Genomic DNA, 24,006 nt, shown 5'->3' with positions numbered 1-24,006 from the left:
TGAAATTTATGCCATTAGTGGATCCTCATAAAATATTTCTTCCACCTCTTCATATCAAGCTGGGGTTGATGACGAATCTGGAAAGGCCATGGGTAAAGCAATCTCCTTGACTCATATCAGAAACTAGGCTGTCGCATGTCATTAAAGATACACTTTTTACACTCACATCTTGACCTTTTTCTGGAAAATCTTGGTATGGTGAGTGACAAGCAAGGAGAACGCTTTTACCAGGACATTCAGTTAATGAAGCGTTGCTACCAAGGTTTCTGGAATGAGAGTATGATGACCGACTACTGCTGGATGTTGTGCCGTGACAATCCAGACACAACTCACAAAAAGAAATCATACTCTAAGCATTTTTGAAGAAATATTGGTTGCTAAGTGACACAGTCCAGTATAATTATGCTATGCTGTGTGCTTATTTGACTTTGGACCAAAGATACTGCAACATTTCTTAAAGTTGATGCTGTAATTCTTAAAACCCTATATGCTAAAACACTATAAACTAACATTAGTCATGACTTTAAAAGTTTACATGACTGAAAAAAAAACTAACATATCTGAAATCAGCATGAAAAACTGATTTAGAAAAATGTGCTGTGGTGTTAGATGATTCCGAAAAAAAATTTTTTGTCACCTTGTGAAATCAATGTGTGAATAATAATCAATAGGCTTGATGAGTCATGGCAAACTCTCCAAAACATCTCAAATTTTGACACTGGGTGGACAACACACCTCCAAGGACATCATACCTGGTTGGCAAATAGATGCATCTGTACCTCTCAGAAGGGAATTACTAACCATCACAACTTTTGCTTCCTAGTGATCACTGATCCAGCAACTTTGGGAATGTTGAGGTTCAGTTCCTCCTGTTTCTGGGATGCTTTCACCTCCTTTGCAGGGATGTATACTGGTTCTTCAGTTCAGGGTCAGGCAGAGTCATGATAATACAGGCAGGAACTCCCTCTTGCTCGATACATGTATCTTTTCCAGGACTTTTTGGATAATTTTCAGAGATTAAAAGCTCAGAACAAAATAATAGAAAATCCCCATTTCTGAAAGTAAATATTCTGGAACAGTGGATATCATACATGTATTTCTCTAGGGATGAATCAATTTCACACAGTGAAAAATGATTTTTAAAGTGAATTCATTAAACCATTTTTTTTCTCTGTGCTTGGCAATAATACATAGTTGAAAATAAAATCTATTAAAGATAATATAAGTTTCTCATAAGCAGGTAAAACACAAATATTTATATTTTTAAGGCTGCTGAAAGAAACAATATTCTTTTTTTATTTGAAATGTGTGTTCTTCATTCAAATAATAACCAGCTTGAACTGAACTTGAAAGGAATGTGTTATTTTCTTATAATGAGTTGAACTCCTTGAACTGCTGAACTTGTTGGCATTGTTCAGATTCAGGTCCTTTGAAAGCTGAATGGGTATTATTGTGAAATTACAATGTTGTTAGTATTCCAAAAGAGACAAAGACAGGCACAGTGAAAATGCCCCTGCTCTCTCATGGGATTGAGCAATTTTCTGTTGAAAGACTAAATATGGCTGTATAAAGCAATTCTGTACAACCAATTAGGGAAAGATGTACTCACATTTTTTTTCCATAGATATAAACTGGGAAAAACCCTTTAGCACATCAGTTCCTTATTAGTTTGCAGTGGTTGGATGCAAATTGTAGCGTACTCTTATGAATGAATGCCACTTGGCTTTCTTTCTTTTTTTTTTTAAAGGAGCATTGCACAGAAGAAATGTACAACATAAATCCATAAATCATAATAAGGTAAAATACAGTGTGTAAAAGGAAAATAGGTTAAATTGTACTTCTATTTATAGCTAAATTTGCCAAAATAGTTGCTTCTTTCCAGAATAAAGGCATTGCCTAAGATAAAGGTTTCTATTTAAGACTTTATGCGAACCTATTTTAGATGGAAATAGAACACAATGATGAGATTAATACTAAGAAAAGCCAGCACAATGATGGCTAGGTTTGCCAAGTATATCATCCATAAAAAAACAGCAACCCACTATCACATATTCTGTTGTTAGATGGGTCCTTCAGGGCTAGAATCAAAAGAAAAACAAAAGTAACTGTTTGTGTAAAGTTTCTAAATAAAAGTATTTTTTAATTAAAATACTATACAGTAGTTATTAAAATATCAATACATGTGTTTATTCATCTATTATTTTATTTACTATTACAACTTGTAATAATTATACTGTGCAATATGATTTTTGTTCCTGGCCAATAAGTGTAATTACCTAATTGCTCATGCCTAAAACGTATAGAAAATATCTTGTTATCTGTTAAAAATGTTGTTTTTGTGGCCCGGATAGTCAGAGTTTGCAATTTACCTATTTAAAATGTGAAAACGCTGAATTTTCATCTTTTCATTCTTAGAAAGTCATAAAAAAACAACATATGAATCTATATTGAAGTTATACAAAGATGACCACAGAAGATTTAGAATTCAGTTTTTCAAGATTTGCAACTTGTAAGTCACTTTAATGAATCAGCCCCCCAAATGTGGTCTCCCATCATGTTCTCATTATATTGTCCTTGGCAGCAGCATTCAAAGTCAAGTGTATTCTGTTGGAAGCGCTCACCTTGCTCCATGTTTTCCTTGAATGTCTCAAGATCAGCATCAAAGGCATAGGCTTTGAGAGACATCTTACAGTCCTGTAATTCTTCACCAGATTTTCAACCAACTCCAGTGACATTGCCGATCACTGATCAATCCAATAAGCAGGATAGAGGAGATAATCACTTAATCCTCCATTGTCCCAGGTACAAAATAAGTACCTGTGTATATAGACCACTTTGAGTGTGGTTGTGTAACTACAAAAAGGTGGCATACAAGTCCCAAACCCCCCCCCCCCCATGTATTTCCTGCTTGGGGAAAAAGCCAAATGACATTTTAAAAAACCCTCCACCACAAAAATGTGAATGATCACAATGTGTGAAACAGTCACTGCTAGAAAGTGTGAATGCAAAAGAGATAAACAATGGTACCAGAAGAAACTCTGAAACACAAGTAAACATAACATCTTGTGGTGATGCCGGTGCCCGTGTATATCCTTGGCTCCGGTCAGCGCTCAGAACAGCCCGCGTCCTACGTGCTTCCAGAGAAGGCTGGAAGTCCTGCTGGTTCCTCAGTGCAATAAAGAAGCACAAAACAGGTCAAACAATCAGTTTTAAGAGAAAATAAAGCCCCACTTTATTGTGGTTATCAATCCTGAACAGGGTTCAGTCCATCCTTTTCATAAACACAAGAAAACATGGAAAAATAAAGCTGAGTTGTAAAAACCAAACAACTCACACCTTTCTTGCAGGTATCACCGGTAAGTATAAGAGTTCAGTTCCAATAGTTCTGCCTTTGGCAAACAGGCAGTAACAAGCTATAACACTTCCTTTAAATAAAGACAGTGCTGTGCCCAAGCCTAGATAGAAGCAGGCTTGGCCCCAACCAACTTAACAGTAGTTGGTGGGGGAGGGGAGTAGCAGAATCCACTAATTAAGCTCTGTGTAAAACAGAATGCCACAAATGGCCCCACAATCCCAACCAAGGATATTCTGTGGATTCTTCCCCAAAACTACCATCCCAGGCACACATTCAAAATTGAAGCTTTTCTTACTTTCAAAAAAAAAACAAACATAAACCAAACAGTCCAGCAAAAATAAACCTGGCAAAAGGTTTTCAGTTCCAGGCACCTTGCAGTGAGCTCTGCACTGCTCACTTGCTTCACACAGGTGCAAACGAGTTCCAATAAACAAACTCAAACAGTTCACAAACTTAAGCACAACCAAGCAAAACCAATGTACTTAGCTTTCTTCCATGGAGTAAGCTTCTGTATTCATGCTAGTTTCCATGCAGTCCATGGGCTCTGGTTCAGCTAGCTGGTTGGCTTCAGAGACAGGGGCTGTATCCACCATCTCAACATCCTGCAAGTGGTGAGGTTCAGGAGAGCAGTCCTGTAAACCTCCTTCCTGGGCGGACCCAGGGTAGACTGACTGCTTCCTCCTCAGTGCAGCCTCAAGAGCATTGAGGCGACCACGCCCTGTTCTAAGAGGGGGCAGGGCAGCCTGCAGCTTCTGCTTACTTCTCACAGGACTTCTAATCAAGTCCTGCAGCTGGGAGTTAGCTGAGTCAGAGGAATTATTCTGGGGCTGATCTATGCTGTTACACTCATAGTCCTCACCTCCCCAGGGTTTTGTAAGCTGAGTTTTAAAAGGCAACTCAGAGCCTACCTTCCTATTGTAGTTTGCTCTGTCACACTGGTTGGCCCTTTCTACTGCCAGGCTAGGTTTAGGCATAGCCTTTCCTGGCACAAGCCGAGCTTTAGGGCTAGGGTTGTGACAATATAAAGCAAACAAACTAAACATGTGAAAAGTCTTCAATACAAATTGCAATACATACATGCAGTCCAACTGGCACCAGATGAAAATCCCATTTGGAGACATTTCCCCTGAGAGTTCTCCCTTGCAGGACATGAGCTGCTGTTTTGGAGCCATTACAAACCTCTAAATGAAAGGACAGAGACTATAAAATTGCAAGCTGTACATTTAAATATGCACTTTAAGAACATCTAGGTGGAAGGGCTGTAAAAGTTGTTAATTTGCGCGTTAATGCAGTAGCGTACCTAGCATATGTGACACCCAGGGCCCATCATTTTTTGGTACCCCTCCCATCTGTACGAAAAACATGATTTTAGTAACAAGCCACACGTCACACATGAGTACCTAGGAAAAGGCAGAATTTGCCTTGAGCAGTACGTTAATACACCCATTGTAAAACTAAACAAGCCAGACTAGTACAGATCAATCCTACACCGTCAATCCTAACAGAAAACTATGTCTTTCGAACACACAGAACACAGAAAACACCTTCGCCTAGTATGGAATATGTCATCACAAACTAACCTATCCCCCTTTTACAAAACTGTAGTTTTGTGGATTTTAGCCACGGTGGTAACAGCTCTGACGCTCATAGAATTCTGAGCATCAAAGTTGCTACCACCACGGCTGGCACTAAAAAACGCTCCATAGTTTTGTAAAAGGGGGGATAAAATAAAAATACATAGACCAAGGTTAAATTGAACCATCAAGAAGCTGGACTCTGCATACAATGCAACACCACAGAAACAGTGACATGTCTCCTAAAGCAATAAATAAATAGAAAATTTTTGTTCTACCTTTGTCTTCTCTGGTTTCTGCTTTCCTCATTTTCTTGTTACTCTCTTCCTTCCATCCACTGTCTGCCATCTCTCTGCCCCTATATGGCATCTTCTCTCCTTCTATGCCCCTTCCAGAAACTGTATGCCTCCCCCTTCCATCTCTCCTTTCACCCCCATTGGTCTGGCATCTCTCTCCTCTCCTTCCCTCTCCCACACCTCTCTTCTGCAATCCATTTCTTCCCTCATTTTCCTTTTCAATTTATTTTCTGCATCCATTTAGATTACGTTCTTACTACCCTCTCATCAATTTCCTTTTTTACTGTCTACCTACAGCTAGCCACCTCTTTCCCTCACCCCTCCAGTAGTTCCCTAACTCAATCCTTATCCCCTATCATGTGCCCTCCTTTTATTTATCCCCCACTTCCATCATCTGCCCTCTTCTCTCACCCCACTTCCATCATCTGCCCCTTCTCCTCACTTCCATCATCTGCCTTCTTCTCTCTCCCCTTCTCTCCACTTCCATCATCTGCCCCTTCTCTCTCTTTCCCCCCACTTCCATCATCTGTCCTCTTCTCTCTCCCCTTCTCTCCACTTCCATCATCTGCCCCTTCTCTCTCTTTCCCTCCACTTCCATCATTTGCCCTCTTCTCTCTGCCCACTTCCATCATCTGTCCCCTTCTCTCAATATCTCCATCCACCACAGGCCCATCTTTCTCCCTTCCTCACCTTTCCAATTTTGGCAACAAGATCGGCAAGACTCCCCCCCCTCCGTGACGGCACTCAGCGGCATCGCCCCATCCCCCCCCCCCGCGACAGCACTCAAGTTCGGCCTCCTCCCAGCAAAAACAGAACTTCAGATTGGCAACAGGTGCTCAGTCAAAAGCTTCTTTCTGACTGAACTGCCTGGGCGGAAACAGGAAGCTGAGTCAGGGGAAGCTTTTGACTGAGCACCTGTTGCCGATCTGAAGTTCTGTTGATGCCGGGAGAAGGAGACCAAACTTGAGTGTTGTCGTGGGGGGGGGGCGCCGATGCAGCCCAGGAATTTTCCGGACCTGGCTGGCTGTGCACCCCGCTAAGGCTGCACCCGGGGCGGACCTCCCCCCATCCCCCCTTGGTACGCCACTGCGTTAATGTTTCTTAAATTGTCAGCATTTGGGGCTGCAGAATATTTGAGCCTGCCAGTTTTCAGAGTGGCAGCTAAGCATTTATCACTGATATTCATTGGGATTTCTCCAACTAGGAACGGCTCCTGGTCGGCTAAGTCCTGTTTGGCCACATATCCACTGATAGCTGGCTGTCTCATGCTGAATATCAGGCTTTCTGACTAGCCTGGTGACTGGCTGTCATGTAAAATAGCAGGTCTATCTTTAACTGTTTTGCCTTAGCCTACCTCCCAATAAAAATTGACTTAGCCAGCTAGGTGTGAAGTGCCAAACTTTTCTCCAGATATTCAATGCTGGGACTATATCTGGCCCCAACGCTGAATATCCAGGATTGCCAAATCCCATGGGACATAGCCAGGCTGCTTCGCACTGACTGAATATTGGGCCTTTAATGAATTCCGACAAGAAAAGGCACTGGAGATGCCAAATCCAACTGAGTAGTCAGAATTCCTTTATTAGCAATTTGTATCAAAAGTTTTAAAACAAGCAAAATACCAAAAGTCAAAGCTCCAAAGTCAAAGTTCTGACTAGGTTCCGAGTTTCGGCGATATCATCTTCCTCAGGGGACAATTGTGAACTAATTATGAGTGAAGGATCAGGACAGTTTCTTCTTGCTCCTTGCAGCTTCCAGTACAGTCAGAATCACTCTCTTTATAGGAGTCCTGATCCTTCATTCATAATTAGTACATAATTGTCCCCTGAGGAAGGCGATAGTATCGCCAAAACTCGGATCCTAGTTGGGACTTTGATTTTTGGTATTTTGCTTGTTTTAAAACTTTTGCTACAAACTGCTAATAAAGGAATTCTGACTACTCGGTTGGATTTGACATCTCCAGTGCCCCTTCTTCTTGGATTTGCTTTGCTTCAAGGCTTGGTACCTTCTTTCCCCTTGCCCTTAAAAAATTATTTATTTGATTTTCTATACCGTTCTCCCAGGAGAGCTCAGAATGGTTTTATATGAATTTATACAGGTACTCAAGCATTTTTCACTGTCCGTCCCAGCGGGCTCACAATCTATCTAATGTACCTGGGGCAATGGGGGGATTAAGTGACTTGCCCAGGGTCACAAGGAGCAGCGTGGGTTTGAACCCACAACCCCAGGGTGCTGAGACTGTAGCTTTAACCACTGCGCTACCAGAAGGGGTAAATATTTTGTGAGTGCAAAATGGCCCAGCAAGTTGAGGAGGAAGGGGTAGCCAGATCATCCCCCCTCCCCAAACTGGACACTCTCTGATGCCAAAAGCCCTGCCCACCACACCTGATGGAGCTATGTGTATCCTCATTCTTCGGCCCTCTAAAGGGCCTGACCCAGGAATCCAGCTCCTCTTAACCCAGCAAGGTGAGGTGAAAAGGGCAGCCAGATTATTTCTCACCACACCAAACACTCTCCGATGCCAAAAGCTCTGCCCACCATGCCTGATGGTGCTATGTGTGACCTCATTCTTTGGCCTTTTAAAGGGCATGACCCAGGAATCCAGCTTCTTTTGGCCCAGCAAAGTGAAGGGGAAGGGACAGCCAGATCATCCCCCCCCCTTATCTGTAGTAAGATTTATGGATGACTAATCAATTACATAAACTAATACGTGCCTGTTTTAGTCAGATGCTAGTGAAAACCATAATCTCCTAACCAAGGTTCATTATTTTGCTAGTTTATACTAAAAATAGAGACCAAGGCTATATGAAGTATTTTATTAGAAATATAAAAATATAATTCACAAGCCAGCAACAATAACTAATTATTGTTCACAAAATATCCAAATACATATATGAAACTCAGTACATAGTTCTCATACCACACTTGCTAGATAAATGAGTAAAACTAATTCTTACACTCTAAATAATTCCTTATAATAATAATTCCTGATTAGCAGCAACTATAATATAGCTTATCACCACAGATACGTCACGTCATTGTCCAATATAATTCTCTCTCTAACCCAGCTGAAAAGACAATAGAATCCCTTATTCTCACCACATAGATCAGGCCTCAGCAAAATCGGGGAGAAGGAATCAGTGTCTTTCCTCCGCAGATATAGAAATTCTTCTGATTAGGAACAGACCGTCAGCCACTGGAAAAGCTGTAAATTAGGTTGGCAGCAAAGGTTTCCTTTATGTGATGGAATCCAGATGTATAAAAGTTTGGTTCTCTCTCTCAGGCAGCTAGTTCCCCTTTCTCCCCCAAAGTCCAACCAAAACAACCTTCATATAGCCTTCGTGAATGAGGGATTAGTAAACAAGAAAGACATCATCCAATGTGACCTTCTCTTTGAGATAAATAATGGACATCCTCCCAATAACCAAAACCTGTCCAAAAGATAATGCGGTTGCACTGGGAATGCTATGTCCCCCGTCCCCCCTGATATCAAGCATTAGCATGCTCCCAGTGTGACAAAAGAGGAGGAAGAGTAGCTGCCATTGTCAAAACCGACCTTAACCCTAAAATAACAGTCACAATCACCCAAAATGCGCTAGAAGGCCTCATCTTTACCATTGGCCACAATAAGGACCTCACTCTCACCCTGATTTACAGAGCTCTTCCCTCACCCATGTCCATTCTAGAAGATCTAACCTTCCTAAACAAACTCACCATTTCCCACAACCAAATCATTATTCTAGGTGACTAACTTTGCAGACTATCCAAACATATCTGGATCATTAAGACACTATCAGACATGGGTCTCCAACAAATAATCTCAATGCCCATACATCCTGTTGGCCACATACTCAATCTTGTCTTTAGCAGAGAACCACCTCCCTCACCAAACCACCCCTCAATGCAGCAGTAGTCCAATACCATGGTCAACTCATTAGCTAATCACATTCAACTATACCATCAAGGCAAAATAACTTGTCAATCAGAACTCCCAAATCTCTTTCCTAGGAGGTCTCTCCAAGTACCGCCCCGGACATCCTGTATTCATGCATGTGATTTTTGTTACCGACATGCAAGAGACTACAGGGGGAATCGGCGAGTTAGCTCCATCCACCCCTGACGTCGACCAATGAAGCTCCCCCTTAAAAGGGGAGGGGTCAATGAGCGGAGGCAGTTGAGAGCCTGGGCAGGCAAGCAGGAGAGAGGGGAAAGTAGGAGACAGCAGCAGAAGGAGAGGGAAGCAAAAAACAAGCGAAAAAGGGAATCAGAGGCAGGAGGCTATAGGGGGAATCAACGAGAGTTAGCTCCGCCCATTCCCTGACGTTGACCAACGAAGCTCCCCCTTAAAAGGGGAGGGGCCAACGGCGCTCAGCCGTTCGGCACACGTTGAAGGCGAGCAGCAAAGGCGCTCACCTTAGCGAGAGCGCCTTTGCGAAGGTCCTCAAGAAGGGCCAAGGCAGTACACCTAAGGATGGTAAGGACGCCAACAAATAACACAGCTTAATAACCAAACAAGTACATAAAAGCAAAAACACAGCAAAGTAGAGGGCACATACATACAAAACAACAGCAGGATGTAAGCAAACTGCTGACTTAAAGTTAGGAACACCAGCACTAACCAACAAAGAACACCACAACACTAGTCAATCACTAGTCAAACACGGCACATTAGGATTGCATACAGGGAAAAACACATAACTAGGGAATCGGGAAGTAGCAAGCAGCAGACACAGAAGAGAACACACACATACACAAGCAAAAAGGTACCAGTGCAATAGTAGAGAGTACCCCAAAAAAGGCAGACAGCAATGGAAGCAGAGGGAATCCAGAAGATGAGCTTTCCAGTATTATGCACAGTCTGCCATATGTATGACTACCTCCCCTCGGGGAGGCGGTCATATGTATGTGGTCGGTGTCAGGAGCTGGAAAGCTTGAAGGAGGAAGTTAGGCAACTGAAGGACAGGATACAGGAACTGGAAGGACTACACATCGCAGAAGACCCAACCAGGACAGCTGAAGACTACATGAGAGGAAGTCTACATCGCGGAGGAAGTCAGGGAACTCGAGGAGTTCATTGAGGAGGCCTACAGGAGGAGGGTGGAAGAACACAAGCATCAGAGGAAAGATGAAGATACACCCACATTGAATGGAGAACAGAAGGAAGAGGACTCCAAGGAGGAAACCCACACAGGGATCCCACAGGAAGGGGAGGCAAGATCTTGCCGATGCCTAGAAGAAGAAGCAGCGAAGCACACCGGGGACATAGACCTGCGACTGAAGCGAAAACTGAAGAAGGGGAAGTCTGTGATCCTAGTGGGAGACTCAATCCTAAGGCAAGTAGATAGCCACATAGCAGGGGGAAGAGAGGATCGACTAGTGACCTGCCTCCCAGTAGCGAGAGCAAAAGACATCATCGACAAAATTGAAAAGATCCTAGAAGGAGCAGAGATGGAAGAGACAACAGTGATGATCCACATCAGGACAAATGATGTCAGCAGGAGAGACTACAGTAGAAATGCACTGATCGAACATTCTGGGAAGGAAGTTGAAGATGAGGACTCAGAAGATAGCTTTTTCAGAGATCCTACCAGTACCAAGGGCAGATGTGAAGAGGCAGATGGAACTACAGTCAATAAATGCATGGATGAGGAGATGGTGTGAGGCAGAGGGGTTCCACTTCGTGAGGAACTGCACAACGTTTGGGGGCAAGAGCAAGCTCTTCAGGAAAGACAGATTGCACCTGTGCATGGCGGGAACTAGACTTCTAGCAAACAATGTCAGGAGAGGAATAGAGCAGGCTTTAAACTAAGAAGAAGGGGAAAGCCGACAGTCGACCAAGTGTCGACGTTTCAGAAGAAGTTTCCATGAGGAAACTGAGTGGGAAAAATGCTGGGAAGGCACAACAGGTGAAAAACAAGAGTTGACAGAACATAAAGAGGATAATAAGAAGATCATAGCACAGGAAAAGAAAATGAAGACAAAAAAATACCAGGACTTAAACTGCATGTAAACTAATGCAAGGAGCCTAAGAAATAAAATGGGAAAATTAGAAGTTATGGCCAAAAAGAGAACCTAGACATCATTGGGGTCTCTAAAACATGGTGGAATGAAGAAAACAAATGGGACATAGCACTGCCAGGGTACAAACTCTATCACGAAGACAGGTCAGGTCAGAAAGGAGGAGGAATAGCCCTATACATAAAGGAAAACATACACTCCACCAGAGTGGACACAACAGCGACGACCAACAAATTGGAATCACTATGGGTTAAAATACCGGGAAGGAAAGGGCCTGAGATAAAGATGGCCTGTACTATCAGTACTATCATCCACCGGGGCAAACCGAAGTAAACGATGAAGACATGAAAGCCGAGATGAAGCGAGAATGCAAAAGCGGTAACACGATTATTATGGGAGACTTCAACTATCCTGGAATAGACTGGAATCTTGGAAACTCACAATGCGCTAGGGACACCAGATTCCTGGAGGCTATATAGGACTGTTTCATGGAGCAGCTTGTCAGAGAACCGAGAGGGAATGCCACTGGATCTAATCCTTAATGGGCTAAGAGGACCTGCAAAGGAAGTGGAAGTTGTGGAACCATTGGGAAACAGTGATCACAATATGATCAAGTTCAAAGTTGAAGTAGGAATATCGAAGGGAAAGAGAACCACAGCGACAACTTTTAACTTCAAGAAAGGAAGCTACGAAGTGATGAGAGTAATGGTAAGGAAGAAACTTAGGAACAGCTCAAAGAAATCACAGACTGTAGAGCAAGCCTGGTCTTTATTCAAGGACACAGTGAGCGAGGCACAAAATCTGTATATCCCCAGATTTAGAAAAGGATGCAAAAAGAGCCGAACAAAAGACCTGGCATGGGTAACTAAAGAAGTGAAGAAAGCGATAAGAGATAAGAAAAATTAATTCCGGAAATAGAAAAAGGACAAAACGGGGGAGAACTGGAAAGAGCACAGGAAGCATCAAAAATAATTTCACCGTGTGGTTAGAAGAGCAAAAAGAGAATATGAAGAGAGGCTAGCCAGGGAAGCACGAAATTTCAAACCATTCTTCAGATATGTTAAAGGGAAGCAGCCGGCAAGGGAGAAGGTGGGACCACTGGATGACGGAGATAGGAAAGTAGTGGTGAAGGAAGAAAAAGAAGTGGCGGATAGACTAAACACGTTCTTTTCGTCAGTTCTGGCACATCCAATGTGCCAGAACCTGAAAAAATCTTCAAAGGAGATCAAAAAGAAAAATTAACATCCATGGAGGTAAGCCTTGAGGATATACATAAGCAGATAGATTACAAACCGACAAATCTCCGGGCCAGGATGGAATCCGCCCTAGGGTATTAAAAGAACTAAAGGAGGAAATAGCGGAACTGCTCCGCCCCTCCCTTACAACAGCGGGAGACTCGGGTCCTTAAAAGAAGCCTCCGAACGGCGTGCAGCCGTTCGGCATGCCAACGAAGGCGCACGACAAAGGCGCGCCTCCTCAACTCTTTTTGTAATCCTCTTTGAACCGAAAGGTAATAGCGGAATAGAAATCTGTAATGTAATGTAATGTAAATTTAATCACCTCACTTATCATACCAATGTCCAGGTCGTTTATAAAGATATTGAAGAGCACGGGTCTAAGCACCGAGCCCTGTGGCACACCACTGGTGATGCTCTTCCAGTCCGAGTATTGTCCATTTACTCCCACTCTATGTTTCCTATGCTCCAGCCAACTGGCATGCATGCCATGAGCTGGCGGCAAGCAGGAAGTCACTCACATATGCACAGTGCGAGCAGTTTTGAGATTTTTTTCATTTTAAAAGTGGCAGTACACTTTTGCACTGTCCGCACTGGGCTCTATGAATGACATCACCCACATGTGAGAATATGCTGCCTGCTTGTCCTCGGATAATTCAATTTTACAATATGCTTATATATTCAATGTTTTATTTGTAATACAATATATGCCACAGACTGTAGATGTTTTAGCAAAAAAAAACAACAAAGCATAGACAACTTATTTAAAATGGCACTGAACACCTAAAATTTGTTGGTTCAAAGTCATGTTGCTTGTGTGATCTGAACACAACAAATTCACTATGCTTTATTATGAAAATATTTGGTTCTGATCTAATTTGTCTCAGTCTATTAAAGAAATCAAGAGCCCCTTTTATCAAGCTGTGCTAGAGGTTTTAAGCGCAAGCCAACGCAGTAAATGCTCCAATGCTCATAGAATTCCTATGAGCTTTGGAGCACTTACCTTGACAGCCCATGCTAAAAACCTCTAGCACAGCTCGATAAAACGGGGGGAGGAGAAGTAAATCTATAGTTAACAATTTGTTTTCCTCCTTGTTGAAATACTGGAAGATATCATATTATCACTATAAATGAGGGACCTATGTCCTTCCTAGCAGTTTATATGTTCACTTTGATAGCTACAAGATCTGCAGTTTACTTTATTCAGACTGTTTTATTTTTAACATCTTAGATCAAACCTTTTGTTTCATCCCTTTTTCCCTTACTCCATCCCTCATCTCTTACTCTTTTATCTGATCTAGTTAATGATGAAATCAGCTCTCTTTTTAAAAAGACATAAACCTCTTGAACTTTAGGGGGTTTGAACATTTAGAAGAAAAAAAAAGTTTGAACCTCTTCATCCGTTCTGTACCCATAGCAAAGCACTTTTCAAATTAAGGTCCTTTCAGATTTTAATTTGCATGTTGATATAAATCCTCCTTCTTCTCCCCTGCCACTTTTATTGCATGACATTGTGGTGATTCTTTGTTCCCTCCTCTCTCTTTTGTGAATTTATATTTATTATTTGCAAAGCACAGAAAGAGAATTTAAAGCTGAATAATAAATTAGAAAATGAAAGAAGGTGAATTGAGAAATCAAAATATTTAACTTTATATAGAGCAGTATACACTAACAAAAGGATCAGGTAAGTTGAATAGAAACATGAGAACATGCTTGAAAAATTAGAATTTGGCTCCCAAAACAAGGATGATGAAAGAAAAGAAGAGAAAGGACAAATAGAAACAAAAGACCTTGAGCTGAAATGCCTGGGAGCAGTACCATAACATAACAAGGTGTTCCCAGTGCCATGTAGCTCTCTTTTTTTTTTTTAGTCAAGGTGTTTTTATTGAAAAAATTTTTTGAATTAAGGTATACATACAAAAGGATAAAAGAAAACTAGAGTTATACAAGTTGCATAAAGATATATATAAGTAAATTAGAAGTAAGGTAAAGCAACTGTAACACTATGAATGATGTAGATAACATTTGTATAACCCATAATCATACAACTGGTAGAAACAAAAAGGCAATTCAACAGCATGAAACCTTTGTAAATAAAAGGAAAAAGAGTCAAAAACAAACGTAAAAAGGGGGTCAGAAAAATCAAGGAGTAGGAATATGAAGAAATAGCCTCAATGAGTTCCATCTGGTTTTGAATCGAGGGAATCTATAGGTGGATTTAGCCAAGTAGGCTTCAGTGCGATAGGTAAGGCAAACTAAGTTCCACCATTGGGAGTGTGAGACTTGAGTAAGGTCTTTCCAAGAACTAAGGAGGACTTTAAGAGCTAGGGAGATCAGAAAGTCCATCAGATATGCGTCATCCTCAGTAAGTAATGACTTCAGGGCGGAAGATTTTAGTAAAAGCATTTGATAAGTGAGAGCAATATTAATGTGGAAAACGGAACAAATGGTATTCCAAACATCGTTCCAAAAGGAACGTATCGCTGAGCAGGAAAAGAGGAGATGTTGCAAAGAACCTACTTCTTTATGACAGGTCCAACAGTTCTTGGAATAGGAGGGATTTATATTATGAGATTTGATAGGTGTCCATTGAGCTCTATGCAAAAGAAAAAACATGCTTTGGAGAAAGGATGCTGACCTAGAAGTGTGAAAGGTGGATCGGAAGATGTGTGACCAGTCGTCATCAGAAATGGTTTGTTCTAGGTCCAGTTCCCAGGATTTTAAAAGAGGGAGGATAGAATTGGGAGAGTAGGACATAAGGAGTTTATAAAAGTGGGAAGCAGTATGACCGTTAAATATTGGTTGGAAAGAGTAAACAATGTCAGGATAGAGGCGGAGGCGGAGGTGTGGAAACCTGATTTCTTTATGGAGGAACGTAGTTGTAACCATTTGTAAAATTGTGACTCCGCAAGAGAGAAATTTGTCATGAGCTCCTCAAAGGTTAACCAGGAGCCGTCAGAGTGGCAAATGGATTCTATACACCAGATGTGTCTAGAGAACCATGTAGGCCATGCAATAGGTTTTTTATCTATTAGGAATTGACGGTTGTGCCAGATGGGGCAGTAGGCAGATGTGCACCAAGGAATGTCTAGTTTTTTATCAAGTTCAGTGAGGATTTTGTGAGTGTTCTGAATGATGGGGTTATGGGGGAAGTGTTGAAGAAGGGTGGAGCCCAAGAGTCTCAAAGGCGGGTAAGGGTGTAGAAGTGCTATTTCTAGGGAGAGCCAATTGGGAAGGTCGGAAGCATTTGGGGAGGAAAGCCACATTGCACCCTGTCTTAAGATGAAAGCTTTATGGTAACAGCGAAGGTCTGGGAAATTGACCCCTCCGGATTGCTTGGGAGCCTTTAGTTTTTGAATGGAGATATGGTGCGGTTTATTGTTCCATAGGAAGCGGAGCATAAGGCTTTCAAGTTGTTTGTAGAGAGAAAGAGGGAACATCAGGGGAAACATGTTGAAGATGTAAGTAATTTTAGGTACCACCATCATTTTTAGAGTATCCAGCCTCCCCCACCAAGATAGGTGTAAAGGAGACCAAGAGGTTAGGGTATCTTTGAGTTGAGAAAGGAGTTTGGTGGCTATAGCGTGAGAAGAGGATGCAATGTCTTTATCAAATGGTAGGCCCAGATATTTTATCCCAGTGGAGACCCAAGTAAAGGGGTATGATGGGTTATGGAAGGGAATGTAGGAGTCATGGAGAGGCATTATTTCAGATTTGTCCCAATTGATTTTGTAACCAGACATCGTAGAAAAGAGAGAAATAAGATGGACTAAAGAAGAAAGTGAGGTTTGTGGAGAAGTTAAATACAAAAGAACATCGTCAGCGTAAGCTGAAATCTTGAATTCTACATTAGCAATTGTAACTCCCTTGATATTCGGGGATTGGCGGATAGCCGCCAGGAGGGGTTCAAGGGCAAGGTTGAACAATAGCGGAGACATTGGGCAACCTTGTCTGGTTCCCCGGTGTAGTGTAAAGGGTGCTGAAACATCATCGTTAACTACCAATTTAGCCATGGGATTATGGTACAATAGAGAGATCATATGAATAAATGTTTGAGGGAGACCAAAATGAGACAGCACACAGAAAAGGTACTTCCACTCCACCCTGTCAAAGGCTTTCTCCGCATCTAAAGAAACAATTACTGAAGTCTGAGCATCCGACAGGGCGGAGTGGAGAATATGACACAAGAGTCTAGAATTGTCAGCACTATATCTCCCCTTCATGAAGCCCACTTGGTCTCTATGGATCAAACTGGCCATGACATGTTCTAAATGTAAAACCAACAGTTTAGCAAAAATTTTATAGTCCAAGTTCAAAAGGGAAATAGGGCGATAATTCTTCACTAGTTGAGGATCACGATTCGGCTTCGGTAGGACGATGATGTTCGCGTCCAGAAATCGGTGTAGATTATCGGGGGAGTCTATCAGATGTTGGAAATAGGTGAGGAGGTGTGGCGTCAAGAAGGAGGAAAGAGTTTTGTAGAATTCGGAAGGAAGTCCATCAGGTCCGGGTGCTTTAGCAGAAGGCATTGAAGAGATAGCTGTAGTAATTTCTTCTGGAGAAAGAGGTTGTCTCAGGGAATGTTGTTGAGAGGTGGTGAGGGAAGGGAAGTCAAGAGAGTGAAGAAAGTCCATGATGCATGATTCAGATGAAAATGATTCTGATGAGAACAGCTTTTCGTAGAAGGAACGGAAGTCTTCCAAGATGTCTTTTGTGGTAGTGTGCAATTGACCAGTTGGAGTTTTGGTGTGAGTAATCCGATGCTTATAGCGTCTGCCTTTAAGATACGTGGCAAGAAGGTGTCCAGATTTATTAGAGGATGCATAGTATGTTGCAGAACGTCTAAATATAGAGGCAGATGCTAGTGAACTAAAGATTTCATTATACTGAAATTTCAGTTGTTGTAGTTTCTTGTAAGTGGAGGAGTCAAATCTGTGATAAAGTTGGGTTTCAAGAGTGTGAATTTCAGTTTCAAGTTGGTGTAAAGATGCTTTTTTCTGTTTGAGTCGAGAAGCAGCAAAGCTGATCGACTCACCTCGCAGCCAAGCCTTGTATGACTCCCAAACGATAGAAAAGTCAGAGACAGAGGAGATGTTATTAAGGAAATAGACTTGAGATTCATTCTTGATGTGTGAGATGAAGGAGTCGTCTTGCAGAAGGAAGGTATTCAGTCTCCATTGTCTTGATTTGGGGGGAATAGACCAGTTCAGGGAACAAGAGACTGCTGCATGGTCCGAAATAGTAATGTCATGTATTTTCGCAGATGTGGTGATGTTGACAATGTCTTTAGAGCCCATGATATAGTCAATCCTGGAGAATGAGTGGTGAGGTGCAGAATAAAATGTAAAGTCCTTGGAGGTAGGGTGTAGAATCCTCCAGATGTCAGACCAACCATAAGTTGAAATGAGGTTGGAGACCGTCGAGCGTACTCTGAGTTTGGATGGACGACAGGAGGAAGATCTATCAATAAATGGATCTATGGGGAAATTGAAGTCTCCTGCTATTATGGTATCCGTCGACAGAGCGGATTTGCAGATGGTATGGAAGGATTGGAAGAAGGAGGGGTCGTCAGCATTCGGTGCGTAGATATTGAGGAGTTTCAGAGGTTTTCCATCAATTGATCCATCGAGGAAGGACCAGCGACCACCAGAATCAAATTTGTGAGAGGAAAGTTGAAAGTTGAGGGACTTGCTTAATAGGGTTATGACACCATTTTTCTTCCCTGTGGCTGGAGCAGCGAAGCAGTGTTGAATCCAGCCTCCAGATAATTTCTGAGCTTCTTCCAGACTAAGATGGGATTCTTGAATGAGGCAAATGTCCGCTCCAAGATGTTTAAAATAATGAAGAATTTTTTTTCTCTTGATGGGACTAGAGATGCCCTTAACGTTAAGGAAAACAATATTTATATTAACCATAGTTGGGTGGAAAAAATATCATATGGCAATATATAGAGTTCCGTGAAGACAAATGTAGATGATGTATCAAGTTCAGGTGTAGAACTAAGCTGAAGGATGTACACCAGAGCAGAGAGGCTTTGGAGGAGTGAAAAAGAACACAAATAAAAATAAAGTGAAGGTTCATGCTGAATAAATTCAGGAACAGTGAACAAACAAAGATCCAAAAATGGGATCGCGTGCTGATCAGATGCACTCAGCGAGCTCACGCCCAGCCCAGGCAAGTGTGGAAAAAGCAGAAAGACTGAGCCTCAAGAAGAAACTCAGTATAACAGTGAAAACAGTCAGGTCATGTCACTGACATTGTCATCCAAGAATTTTTGCAGCTCCTGCGGATCATCAAAGTTTTTCGTGGTATTGCGGTAAGTAATCCGCATTCTTGCAGGGTAGAACAACCCATATTGCGCGCCAATGCTCTTGAGACGGGGCCGCATAGAGAGGAAGGTTTTGCGTTTCTGTGCTGAAGATTTAGATAGGTCAGGGACAAACAGAATCCTTTTGCCCTCTACTGTTAAGGAGGGATTGGTCTTTGCAGCTTGCAGGATCTGAAGTGTTTGAGGGTACCTGAGAACTTTGAGAACAATGGGCCTCGGTGGTTTGGAGGGAGCCGGAGGCTCAGAAGGCACTCTGTGTGCACGCTCTATTTCTAATGGAGGAATAAATTGGAGCTTCAAGATGGTAGGAATAAAGGTATGGAGGAATTATAAAATATTTTTACCTTCTGAATTTTCTGGCAGGCCAATCAAGCGCACATTGTTCCGGCGCATACGGTTAGAGATATCTTCCAGATCACTTTGAAGCAGGGTTATTTTGCGGACTTCACGCTGGATTTCTAGGTGCTGTGAGTCATGGGCTGCCAGACGCTCCTCTGTGAGATCAATTCGGGCATTATGTTGTTTAAGCTGTGACATTATATTGCCGATTTCGTTTTTTATATCGGCTGTGGCAGCCAAATTCTCCTGCATGAGGCCGCGGAGCACATGTAAATCAGCTGCTAAGGAGGCGTTATGTTTGGCGGAGTCAGTTGGGCAGGCCTTAATGGGGGACGGCGGCTCGTGCTTAGACCTCTTAGACGCGGTGTGCGCAGCGGAAGTACCCGCTGTAGCGGCGGTTTCGGCTTTAGTCGATTTGGAGGACATTCTTGCGGGTAAGGCAGTGGAGTGCTGACCAAAATTATTCCGGATGAGGCAGAAAGATCTGATTTTCTCTGCGGGCTGGAGCGGAGCAAGATCGTTAAGCAGCCATCTTGATAACAGGCACGTGACGCCCCCCGTAGCTCTCTTAAATATTCTTCAGATGTTTACCTTCTCTTTCCTTGCCCTGATGTAATTCGGTTTTCAACAGGGGGGGAAAAAAAAACATGTTTGTGGCTTGTGGATTGAGAAAGGTTTCTGTTATTCTAAGGCTAGCTATAAAGGGATCACAAAATTTTTGGACCACAGAAAGAGATATCTTTTCATTCATTCTGTACCATACCCAATATTTTCTTTTACCAACAGGTATTTTGACCTCATCCAGTTGAGTCCCATACCTTGGCACTGATATGCCCAGATTGGCATACCAACAGGCCCTAGATTTTTTTTTTTTTTAAATGAACCAGGATCATTGCAATCAGCCTTTGATCCTGTCATCACTGACACTCTAATGAGGTCATTAGGCAGCAACACATAAAGGGTCAGGACTAGTTTGTAGTCATCACAGAACGTCTTTGACACCATTTGGTGAAGGGTTGACAATGTCTCCCTTAGGAAGAGCAGTGTGATTGTTACAACTGCAAAGACTGAGCAAGACCCATGAACAGTAGAAAACTTAGAAAATTAGTTAAAAAAAACTTAGTAGAAAATTTATATGTCCCCCTCCTCCTTTCACACTCCCCGGAACTCATTTACTGAATATCAGCCGATGCCCAGTCACCTTCTAGATTGTGATTCTAGTTGCCCCACCATCCCTATCCCCCTCCAACCCACCACCAAAGATAGAAGAAGGTAGGCCCAGAGGGGCGATAGTAATCCAGAGAAAACAGGATTATTTAGATGAGGCATATTGACAGTTACTGGATGGAAAAAGTTATGATACATTATCCTGAAGATTCTTTACCAAATTTGCTTATTCAGATACCTAATCTTTTAAAGAGAGCTAGTGTGGCAGAATTTATTTCTTCAAAGGAGCATCAGTTTTTAGATGAAGAGCACCCCAGAACTCCTATATTGTAATTGTTATCAAAAATCCATAAATCTTTGGACCTCCCTCTGGGTCGTTCAATAGTCCTTTTTTAAATTCCTGGATATTTGAATCCTATAGCTAGGGAGGCTTATTCTTATATTTAAAATACCCCCTCCCCCATTTTTTGGAAGAATCATCTTTGAACATATTGATATTACTTTGGATTCTTTTCTGTTACCATAGATGTGGTTTCTCTTTGCACAAAGATACCCCTTGAAGGTGCATTTGGAGGCAATTAAAATGCTTTAAAGACCCAATTGGATATTGCTGAAGGGTTGTCGGGTAAGATTTGCCTCTTTGCGGATGATACCAAAATCTGCAATAGAATAGACATGCCAGATGGTGTGAATAACATGAAGAAAGACCTGGAGAAGCATGAAGAATGGTCTGAAATTTGACAGCTAAAATTTAATGCTAAGAAATGCAAGGTCATGCATTTGGGCTGCACAGTTAAGAGAATGAAGAACATATGTGCACGACAGATGATCTTAAGGTGGCCAAACAGGTTGAAAAGGTGACGGTAAAAGCTAGAAGGATGCTAGGTTGCATAGGGAGAAGTATGGCCAGTAGGAAAAAAGAGGTATTGATGCCCCTGTATAAGACTTTGGTGAGACCTCATTTAGAATATTGTGTACAATTCTGGAGGCCTTACCTTCAAAAATATATATAAAGGATGGAGTCAGTCCAGAGGAAGGCTTCTAAAATGGTGTGTGGTCTTCGTCATGAGGCTTATGGGGACAGACTTAAAGATCTCAATCTATATACTTTGGAGGAAAGATGGGAGAGGGGAGAGGGGAGATATGATAGAGACATTTAAATACCTACGTAATGTAAATGTGCATGAGTTGAGTCTCTTTCATTTGAAAGGAAATTCTGCAATGAGAGGGCATAGGATGAAGTTAAGTTAGGCTTCAGAGTAATCTAAGGAAATACTTTTTTACAGAAAGGGTGGTAGATGCATGGAACAGTCTCCCAGAAGAGGTGGTGGAGACAGAGACTGTGTCTGAATTCAAGAGGGCCTGGGATAGGCACGTGGGGTCTCTCAGATAGAGAAAGAGATAAAGGTTACTGTGGCTGGGCAGACTAGATTTATCTGCCATCGTGTTTCTATTAGTAGATTCCTATGTAGTTTCTGTTAGATATCGCTAAATTTGTTTGACCCAAAGTTACTTTTGGTTTGGGTCAAAACAAATTACTTTTGGTTTGATGGGAATTTTTATAGACAGCCTCATGGCATTGCCATGGGGGGCATCATGTGCTTCATCTATTGTCACAATATACATGGCTCTTTTTGAAGAAAGATTATTGAATTCATCTATTTGGTTTGAAAATATTGCGTGGAAACATTTTTGATGCATTCTTTATTTGGAGAAGCACAGAAATAGCTTTGAAGGTATTTTTGAATTGGCTTAATCAATTGGATATAAATTTGCAATTTACAACCACCATAAGAGAAAGATCAATTTATTGGCTGCTCTTATTAATACTGGTAACTGTATTATGACAATATTGCATAGAAAACCTACATCAGAATAACTTACTTTGGTATCATAGCTTCCATTCTCAATAACTAAAAAATATTCTTCCAGTAGAACAATTTTGAAGACTCCGAAGAATTTGTTCCAGTTTATAGGAGCTTAAATATCAAGCAACATTACTGAAAATTAGACTATTGGATAGAGGATATCCTAGGAATTTTATAAAGAAAGCATACGCTCATGCACATTATTCTCAGTGTGAATTATTATTGAATTACCAACATCAAGTGGAATCAGACCACTTAACATGTGAATTACCTTTTTTTCCATTGGCATCTTATGAATCTGCTGGATGTACAATTGTATTTTCCTTTAATAGCATTTCACTGGAATAAAAAGGTGAGTGAGTTTTTGACAATGATAAAAGAATTGGAGATTAAAATTGTCTGATGAGAATTGTCATAAAATGCAATTTGTGTCAATGGTGCAAGTATACTACAGAAGGTGAAGAATAGAGTCATTCTGCTACCAAAAGGCTTATATAAGTAAAACATCAGACTACCTGTAACTCAACATTTGTTGTATATTACATTTTATGTCCTTGTTTGAAAATCTATGTAGGGAGAATGACCAGACCAGTTAAGATCCATTTAAATAAGCATGATTGCTCTTCTTGTACTGACAAGTTATTTTTGAGATAAGTTTTTCATATTTTTGTATTATTAATAGATGAAAGACTGTTTGTGCTATCAATTTTTTTCCACATATGAGATGATTGGATGGTAATCTGTTTAGGTGTAAAGTGTAATAAAAATGTATAAATAAATGAATACATATTGGGCTAGTTCCCTAAGTGGCCTCCGGGTCTCTGTGCATATATACTGTACTATCAAAAAGAAAGAAACAAAGAAAAACAATAAAATCATAAGGGTTTACACTTCACCCTCCCGATTCATGCTTTTAAGACTCGCGACTTAGGTTATTCGCCTTATTTATTTATTTTTTTTAACCCAGAACCACCCCTACCTCCTTGCCTCCTGGACCTCTATAAAGCTTACCTGGTGGTCTAGCGGTGAAGCGGGGGAGCAGCGCTCTTCCTACACTCCTGCCCTGTGCACAGCCGTCTACAAAAATGACTGCTGTGAGTTCCTGTGGTCTCACGAGACTACAGCAGGAACTCACGGCAGCCATTTTTGTGGACGTCTATGCACGGGGCAGGAGCATAGGAAGAGCGCTGCTGCCCCACTTCATTGCTAGACCATCAGGTAAGCTGTATAGAGGTCCGGGAGACAGGAGGGAGGCAGGGGTGGGTCAGAGTCGGCCTTAAACTTTATTCATATTTTTTTAAGATTCGCGGGCCGGCTCTGCCCCTAACATCCATGAATATTGAGGGGGAAGTTTTATTTTTGATTGTTCTTCTTGTACATCATTGAGTTCAATACAATCACTGAATTTCAGATATTCGATGAAGAGACATAACATTAGCATTCGCATTCCCGTCACCTGCAACTGAAAGCTAATCACCATCAATCAATAATCGCACAACTCAGTTTTATTGGAAGAAAATTTGGCCGCAGCTTTATTATGTGTCTGAATATTATCTCCACTTACAATACAATCTGTGTCCAAAAACCAACAAACCCCCAATGCATATTTCACACATCCCCAGGGAGCTATTCATTGTCGAAACTAGCTCCTGTTAAGTCTTTAAATTTATAACATCCCCCCAAACATGACCCACGGTGACACAAGGCCATGCTTCCCCTCCCCTCCCCCCAAACATGACCCACGGTGACGCAAGGCCATGCTTCCCCTCGCAGCGGTATCACCTACGAGTGTTTTCATTTATTTATTTATTAACTGCTCATCTCCC

The 24,006-nt window shown here is 41.7% G+C and overlaps 1 protein-coding gene across 1 annotated transcript in view; it reads right to left on the bottom strand.

Annotated features, from left to right (window-relative positions):
- The window catches only part of LOC117356032 (1,25-dihydroxyvitamin D(3) 24-hydroxylase, mitochondrial-like), a 325,542-nt gene that overhangs the window by 114,051 nt on the left and 187,485 nt on the right, over positions 1-24,006 (bottom strand). Inside the window, exon 2 of the mRNA XM_033935282.1 lies at positions 22,452-22,519. The gene's annotated coding sequence lies outside the window, so the exon portion shown is untranslated. The remainder of the gene's footprint in view (positions 1-22,451; positions 22,520-24,006) is intronic.

The sequence above is a fragment of the Geotrypetes seraphini genome, chromosome 2 (assembly GCF_902459505.1).
Source record: "Geotrypetes seraphini chromosome 2, aGeoSer1.1, whole genome shotgun sequence".
NCBI classification, from domain to species: Eukaryota; Metazoa; Chordata; class Amphibia; order Gymnophiona; family Dermophiidae; genus Geotrypetes; species Geotrypetes seraphini.
This window is presented reverse-complemented; position numbering and strand designations above follow the sequence as displayed.